We start from the raw sequence: 8,550 nt of genomic DNA on the forward strand, positions 1-8,550 counted from the left end.
CGCAACTCCGTGGGAGTTGGTACCTTTCAGCCATCGTTCGGCTTCAAGGATTTTCATCATGCAGCCTGGCCGCACCCCTCCACCGGCGGTCACCCAAGATGGTGACCTCCAGCTTGATGGTGGGGGAAAGCGAGCCGGGCTGCGGCCTCTGCCCCTCCCTCAGCCTCAAGGATTTTCATCACCAGGGCTGGGGAGGGGAGTGTGCCGAGTTGAGGTCGGCCCCCGCGTGGGCGGCGGCCCGCTCCTTCACTCAGTGATCGGAGGGAGGAGCGGTTGTCGTCCATGGCGCTGGCATCTGCAGCGTGCCTGGCTTTTGGACGCGAGTGGCTTCGGGGCCGCTCACGGCGCCGGCGTCTGCCACGGCAGCCGGAAGAGGTTCTTCCGCCGGCGTGATAGCCAAGGCTGGCCACGGACCGACCTCCAACTCTACGGCCTTCTGCCCGTCCTTGCCTCACGAGTTTGGGCATGGGCGGGGGCCTCCTGGCAGCAGCATCCGCCCTGAGGTCAGTGCCGCTGCTGTTCGGCCCCCCGGAGCAGAAGTCGTCGTCGTCGTCGCTGCTGGAGCAGGTGACGGCGCGCCGTTCGTCGATCTTCCGTTGCTCCGCAGGCCTTCCCCCATGGAGTGGGGTTGTTCGTTCCCGCGGAGACGGAACCGGAGTTCCGTTTGTAATGGCACTTCGAATGCCAGGGTTTCTGTTCATCACGGCTTTCGGGGCCTGAACATGTATGTAATTTTGGCACGGAGCCATGTTTTTCCTCATTTTCGAGCACTAAGACTCGCCTGTTGATTATCTGAACCGCTTCACCAAGCATGAGTCGCCCCGTGTCAAGGTGACGAGTGAGGTATCCGTATCCCGGAGGCGTAGGAGTCCCTCGGCTCGATCGGCCTTGTTGTCTGAGGCTCCTCTAGCTTAGTTAAAGAGACCCCTTGGCTGCTCTTCGACGAGCCGAGGCCAGGGGTAGCGATATCAGCACGAACAGAGGCGGAGTTGGCTCGAAGATGAGAACCTGGTTGGCCGGAGCCTAGCCGGGTTATCCGTTAGCGGGACCGATGTCGGAGTTGATCGGCCGAGGCCTCTGGTCGGGCTGGCGCCCTCGGGAGATGGTCGGCCGAGGCCCCAGGGGCGACCGGCCGAGCCGCCTGCTCGGGCCGGATTCCCGGAGAAGTCCCTGGACCGCGTCACCGTCCGAGGCGGGGTCGGACCTCGCTGAAGGTGTCGTCGATGCCGAGGGTGCTACAGCTCCCTTCCAGCGTGAAGACCCGAGCCTGCAGGATCAGATTGTCTTGTAGCGTGTGCTTTCTGCGGCCGCCGAGGCCAGAACACACACCCTCGCTGCGTTGTAAAGTTGTGTCTCTTTTCCTCTTGTTTCGAGTGTCCGGACTTTTTGTCGGTAACAGGGATGTTTGTGCGAGCGAAAGTCGCTTCTCGCAGAAGGCGATGAGTGAGGTATCCGTATCCCGGAGGCGTGGGAGTCCCTTGGCTCGGTCGGCCCTGCCGCTTACGCGTACTTTCACCCGTCCATGAGGCCCTGTCACTGACTCGGTCGAGAAGGCTCGAAGGATCGCTTCGGCAGAAGGGCTTCCGAACGTAAAGACTTGTTCGATCCGCGGAGCCACTTTATCCGAACGCGAGTTACTTATCGCAGAAGGTGATGAGTGAGGTATCCATATCCCGGAGGCGTAGGAGTCCCTCGGCTCGATCAGCCTTGGCTGCTTACGCGCACTCCGTCGTTTCCAGGACCCACTTTTCGAAGTAGTCAAAAAGCATGGAAGATATTCTGGTGAAAGAGATCTTTTTTCGAGGAAAATTTCGACGCAGAGGGGGTTTCCCCCCTTTTTAGCCCCCGAGGGAGGGTCGGGCTTTGCCGAGGCGAGGCCGACCCTTCCTTGTTGACTAAACTTTGCGTGGGTGCGAGGTATATGCACAACTTGAAAACATCTTAAGGGTAAAAGCGACGTAGCTGTTGGATGTTCCAAGCGTTGTCGTAGACCTCGCCTTGGCTGTTGGCCAGCTTGTACGTTCCGGGCTTCAGAACTTTGGCGATGATGAATGGCCCCTCCCAGGGGGGCGTGAGCTTGTGTCTCCCTCGGGCGTCTTGCCGCAGTCGAAGCACCAGGTCGCCCACCTGGAGGTCTCGGGGCCGGACCCCTCGGGCGTGGTAGCGTCGCAGGGACTGCTGGTACCACGCCGAGTGTAGTAAGGCCTTGTCCCGAGCCTCTTCCAGCTGGTCCAGCGAGTCTTCTCGGCTAGCTTGGTTGCTTTTACCGTTGTAGGCCCTCGTCCTCGGGGAGCCGTACTCCAGGTCAGTGGGCAAGACGGCCTCGGCCCCATAGACCAGGAAGAACGGCGTGAAACCCGTGGCTCGGCTCGGCGTTGTCCTCAGGCTCCAGACCACCGAGGGGAGTTCCTTCATCCATCGCTTGCCGAACTTGTTGAGGTCATTGTAAATCTGAGGCTTGAGCCCCTGTAGAATCATGCCGTTGGCACGCTCTACTTGCCCATTCGACATGGGATGAGCTACGGCGGCCCAGTCCACCCGGATGTGGTGATCCTCGCAAAAATTCAAGAATTTTTTGCCGGTGAACTGGGTGCCGTTGTCGGTGATGATGGAGTTCGGGACCCCGAAGCGATGGATGATGTTGGTGAAGAACGCCACCGCCTGCTCGGACCTGATGCTGTTCAGGGGTCGGACCTCGATCCACTTGGAGAATTTGTCGACGGCGACCAGCAGGTGCGTGTAGCCCCCGGGCGCCTTCTGCAAGGGACCGACGAGGTCCAGACCCCATACAGCGAAAGGCCAGGTGATGGGTATTGTTTGCAGAGCCTGAGCGGGCAGGTGGGTCCGCTTCGCATAGAACTGACACCCTTCGCAGGTGCGGACAATTCTAGTGGCGTCGGCCACCGCCGTTGGCCAGTAGAAGCCTTGCCGGAAAGCATTCCCGACGAGGGCTCGAGGCGCTGCGTGATGGCCGCAAGCCCCCGAGTGTATCTCTTGCAGAAGTTCCTGACCTTCGGCGATGGAGATGCATCGCTGGAGGATGCCCGAGGGGCTGCGGTGGTAGAGCCCCTTTTCATCGCCCAGCAAGACGAACGACTTGGCGCGTCGCGCTACCCGCCGAGCCTCGGCTTGGTCGAGGGGTAGCTCTCCTTGGCGGAGATATTGCAGGTACGGGGTTTGCCAGTCTCTGTCGGGCGTGGCCCCGCTCCGCTCCTCCTCGATGCGCAGCGCCTCGCCCTCGGGGGCCGAGGGTACCTCGGGCTGGACCGAGGGCGCCTCGGGATGGGCCGAGGGTACCTCAGGCTGGGCCGAGGGTACCTCGGGATGGGCCGAGGGTACCTCAGGCTGGGCCGAGGGTACCTCGGGCTCGGGCACGTCGTTGATCCTGACGGAGGGTTGGTGTAGATCCCGAGAGAAGACGTCCGGGGGAACCGTTGTTCGCCCCGAGGCTATTTTTGCCAGCTCGTCCGCAGTCTCGTTGTAGCGCCGAGCGATGTGGTTAAGTTCGAGCCCGTAGAACTTGTCTTCCAGGCGCCGAACCTCATCGCAGTAGGCCTCCATCTTCGGGTCGCGGCAGTGGGAGTTCTTCATGACTTGGTCGATGACGAGCTGCGAGTCGCCGCGAGCGTCGAGGCGTCGGACCCCTAGCTCGATGGCGATTCACAATCCGTTGATCAGAGCTTCGTACTCAGCCACATTGTTGGACGCCGGGAAATGGAGGCGTAGCACGTAGCGTAGGTGTTTCCCGAGGGGTGAGATGAAGAGCAGGCCCGCGCCGGCTCCCGTCTTCATCAGCGACCCGTCGAAAAACATGGTCCAGAGCTCCGGTTGGATCGGAGCCGTCGGCAGCTGGGTGTCGACCCATTCGGCTACGAAGTCTGCCAATACCTGGGACTTGATGGCCTTCCGAGGCGCGAACGAGATGGTCTCGCCCATGATTTCCACCGCCCACTTTGCGATCCTGCCCGAGGCCTCTCGGCACTGGATGATCTCCCCCAGGGGGAAGGATGACACCACAGTTACCGGGTGAGACTCGAAGTAGTGTCGCAACTTCCGCCTCGTTAGGATCACTGCGTACAGCAGCTTCTGTACTTGTGGGTAGCGGATCTTGGTTTCGGACAGTACCTCGCTGACGAAGTAAACTGGCCTCTGAACGGGCAATGCATGCCCCTCTTCTTGCCTCTCGACCACAATCGCGGCGCTAACCACCTGAGTGGTCGCGGCGACGTAGACCAAGAGGGCTTCTCCATCAGCTGGCGGTACCAAGATAGGCGCCTTTGTAAGGAGCGCCTTCAGGTTCCCGAGAGCTTCCTCGGCCTCGGGTGTCCAAGTGAAGCTCTCGGCCTTCCTTAAGAGGCGATACAGAGGCAGGCCCCTTTCGCCGAGGCGTGAGATGAACCGGCTCAGGGCCGCGAGACATCCCATGACCCTCTGTACGCCTTTTAAGTCCTTGATGGGCCCCATGTTAGTGATGGCTGCGATCTTCTCCGGGTTGGCTTCGATGCCCCGCTCGGAGACGATGAACCCCAAGAGCATGCCTCGGGGCACCCCGAAGACACACTTCTCGGGATTGAGCTTGACGCCTTTAGCTTTGAGACACCGGAATGTCACTTCAAGGTCGGAGAGGAGGTTGGAAGCTGTTGGGGACCTTCAGCATCCGAAGGTCCTCAAAAACAGGATTTAACAGTATTTCTGGAGTATAATGTGTGAACAGGTATCTTTGGACTCAAGTCGGCATCACAGTAGACCAGAATAATACGAAGGTTGGTACAGCGCCGAAGGTGTGAGCAGGAAAGCTTCGGCGTGACAGCAGAAAGTGAAACCGACTTAAAGATGAAAAGGCTATTTAGACCTCGACAGATTACTATAGAGTTATTATCAACTGTAAAGGGCATGAATGTAATTTTGTATGGGTTGTGTCCCGCGCCTATAAATAGGTGAACAGTACTCCCGTACTGTTCACGCTGACTTGGCATTCGCTTTTTGCGTCACGCTTGTACTATCATCTCCTTCCAGTTGAAGGTACACTTGTAATTCAATGATATTCCTGTTTATGCCTAATAATAATAGATAATTGTTTATGTTGTCTTTTATATTCCTTACATTTCATCCTTCGTCACTGTATGATGAATTTATGGAAATACGTCCTTCATAACCTTCGTCCAGAAACCATTATATCCTAAAGGAAATAATGCTTCGAAGGACGAAGGGCTTTTACGATTAACATTTTCTATGTTGCCTTGTTCTTAACTCATAGCATTTGAGAACAAGTCCCCAACATTGGCGCCCACCGTGGGTGAACCCACTTCCACTCTTCGAGTTTTTTGAACACCTTCAGCGATCATAAACCTTCGTTATGGCGCCGAAGAAAGCTTCAGCGACTGGGGCTACAGCTCTGCAACCACTGGATCACAATCAGGAGACAATCTCCCTTCGGGAGGCCCGAAGCCAGAAAAGGAAGGCTGTCAGCCCGACACCACCAGAGGACGAGATAGATCAAGAAATCAGAGATATGGAAATGCTTCATCAACAAGTACAGAGGAAGAAAGAAAAGATGGCCAGGCTAGCTGAACTGCAGAGGCAGATAGACGAAGCCTCTGAAGAAGTTCGTCATCTTGCTCAGGATGAACAACACCGAAGGCCTCAGCACCAAGACCTTCATCAGGAGGGTTTTCCCAATGAAGATGACTGGTATGACAATTTCCATCATGGGAATTTTGTTTTTGATGATGCTTCTCCTCTGTCCGCTGAGCTGCAGGCTACACCTTGGCCTCCGTCCTACAAGCCGCCTCAGCTTCCCGTATTTGATGGCCACTCAGACCCGAAGCAGTTTTTGATGAGCTATGAAGCAACAGTATCTTCGTATGGTGGCAATGCTGCAGTCATGGCCAAATCTTTCGTTATGGCTGTCAGGAGTGTTGCTCAAACCTGGTATTCCTCCCTTCGACAAGGAACGATCACTTCATGGCAGAAGCTGAAGGACTTGTTGTTAACTAGCTTTCAAGGGTTTCAGACGAAGCCGGTCACTGCTCAAGCTCTGTTCCAGTGCACCCAGGATCACGAAGAATACCTTCAGGCGTATGTCCGAAGGTTCTTGCGTTTGAGGGCACAAGCACCAACGGTGCCCAACGAAATTGTCATTGAGGCCATGATCAAGGGGCTTCGGCCAGGGCCATCAGCTCAGTACTTCGCTAGGAAGCCCCCTCAAACTTTGGAGAAGCTGCTCCAGAAGATGGACGAGTACATTCGGGCCGATAATGATTTTCGCCAAAGGAGGGAGGAGGATTTCAGGTTTTCTGAAATGACCAGGGGCTTCGGAGGGAGGTTCTACCCGAGGCACGTTAGATCAATTCATAACTCTACACAAAATGATGATAGAGGGAGCCAACAACAAAGGCCACAATGTTCCTCACAGGCTTCGGGGCAACAGCAAGGCTCCTTCCGACCACCAGCTCCAAGAGGCAGAGGCGCCAGGGGCTTCGGAGGAAGATTTGGCGATCAACCGAGAAGAATCTTCTGCTTATTCTGTGGTGAGAACAAAGGTCATACCACCAGGATGTGCCATGTTACCATCCAGAAGCAAAAAGAAATAGCCGAAGCGACAGCACAACAGGTTCAGCCGAAGCAGGTCATGCACACTGCTTCGTATCATTCGCCTTACATCCCAGAGTATGTAGGCAATCACCCTGCAGTTTCTGTTGCTTCGGCGAGTCAACCTCAGGCTTCCTAGCAACAACCTCCACCTCCACCACCGCTACAACAAGGCCAGCAGCCAGAAGGGAGCCAATATGCTCCACACCAAAGGGACTTCAGAGAGCAGTCCGAAGCTCGCACAGTCAACAGCACTGTGCCAGAGTCAAAGCATATCTATTGACAAATATCCTACCTTAATAGCAATCTTTTTCATTCAGTTTTATTTTCTGTAATAAAGGACATTGTTCAGGTTTCATGTAAATAGTTTCGTTGATTCACACAAGGAAAATATATCTTCTTCACAGGCTTAAATTGTTGAAAGACGTGTGACAACAAAAAGGACCTTCGAACTATTGAAAATTCTTTGGAGTAACAAAAAGTCGTTCTAAGGAACGCAGAGTAAGTTTGCCGAAGTCACAAAAAGCCGCTCCAGAGGGAGCGCAGTGTAAGTTTTCTGCTCCAAAGTCGTTCCAAAGGGAATGCAGAGCATACAGCGAAAAGTCAACGCTGATACCGCCTAAGTAAAAGGCGAAGCGCGAAAAGTCAACGCGAATACCGCTGAAAGTAAAAGGCGAAGAAGCTCCTAAGGGAGGCTTACAGCGAAAAATAAACGCTGATTCCGCTGAAGTAAAAGGCGAAGAAGCTCCTAAGGGAGGCTTGTAAAAGATTATGTGTTTTATTGCAGGGATGCGTGTGCATCTTCGGAATAAGCATCGCCTCACATAACATAACATCATCGCATCATGTCGCATAGCATAAGCATCATACATCATGTTGCATATGGCACAAGAGGTGGACACAATATTAATCTACAGAAGAACGTTTTGAAAAAAGGGAAAAATCATACTGTCACAAGGAGATACATTATTGATCTTCGGAGGTGTAGCTTCGGAAAATATTTTCATGAAGCCTGGATATTATTCATCAGAACACTAGATATTGTTGAAAAATTCTTCTTCACGAAGCATGAAAAGAAGGGAAGGTGTTTTTTCGTCAAAGACTCAAAAGCGGTACGTGTAAAGTTTCATGCATCGTAAAGAATTAAGCAAGAAAAAACAGGTATATTACATTCAGGGTTACAAAATGTTACAATATATTACATCTCAAAAGTTTTTACAATAATACTTAATCCTCTCTCAAAACAACTTCTGCAGCTTCGTTTAGGAGCCGATTGACGACTTCGTCCATAATAGCTTCAGCCATCTTTTTTATTTCGTCGTCTCCTTTCGGCTGAGGGTCCGAAGGGGCTTTAGCAGAATCTGAAGTAGAACAGGATACGGCTACATTGCTATGATAAATTGCAAACGAATCTTAAAACCTAAAATTACAGCACAATAAAAACTATTAGATAATACCTAATTGACCTTCGGGCTCTGCGCTCTTCTCAGCAGCCTCAGCTACTTCTCTAGCATCGTGAATGCCCTTTTCGCTTCTTTGAATAATCTCTCGGGCCATTTCTCGGCCACCATTATCCCAGATATCGGTGAAAATTTTTCCACCAACCATGCTAGCTTCGGCCGATGGATCCCTTGCATCTTCGAAGGGCAAAGCACCTTCGGATTTCGCTAGAATCTTTACATGTTCGCAGCCTTTTTTCTCTAAAATAGTGGCAATTCCTCTGGCACCCGAGAAGGCACATATATCTCCACGACTATTTAAAATTTCTTCGAAGGCTTCATCTTCGTGGTCGATCCATTCGATGGGACCTTCGGGATTGCCTCTCGTAAAGTTTTCCTCACTTGAGAATGCACCGACCTTGGCGAAGCTAGCCCTTAACTTCTTGACACATTCTATAGATTTGTTATAGCATCTCTTCTTGGACGACCTAAGCTCTTCAACAGTTCCTTCTAAGTGATC

This window comes from Zea mays, chromosome 10, assembly GCF_902167145.1.
Source record: "Zea mays cultivar B73 chromosome 10, Zm-B73-REFERENCE-NAM-5.0, whole genome shotgun sequence".
In the NCBI taxonomy this organism is placed as follows: domain Eukaryota; kingdom Viridiplantae; phylum Streptophyta; class Magnoliopsida; order Poales; family Poaceae; genus Zea; species Zea mays.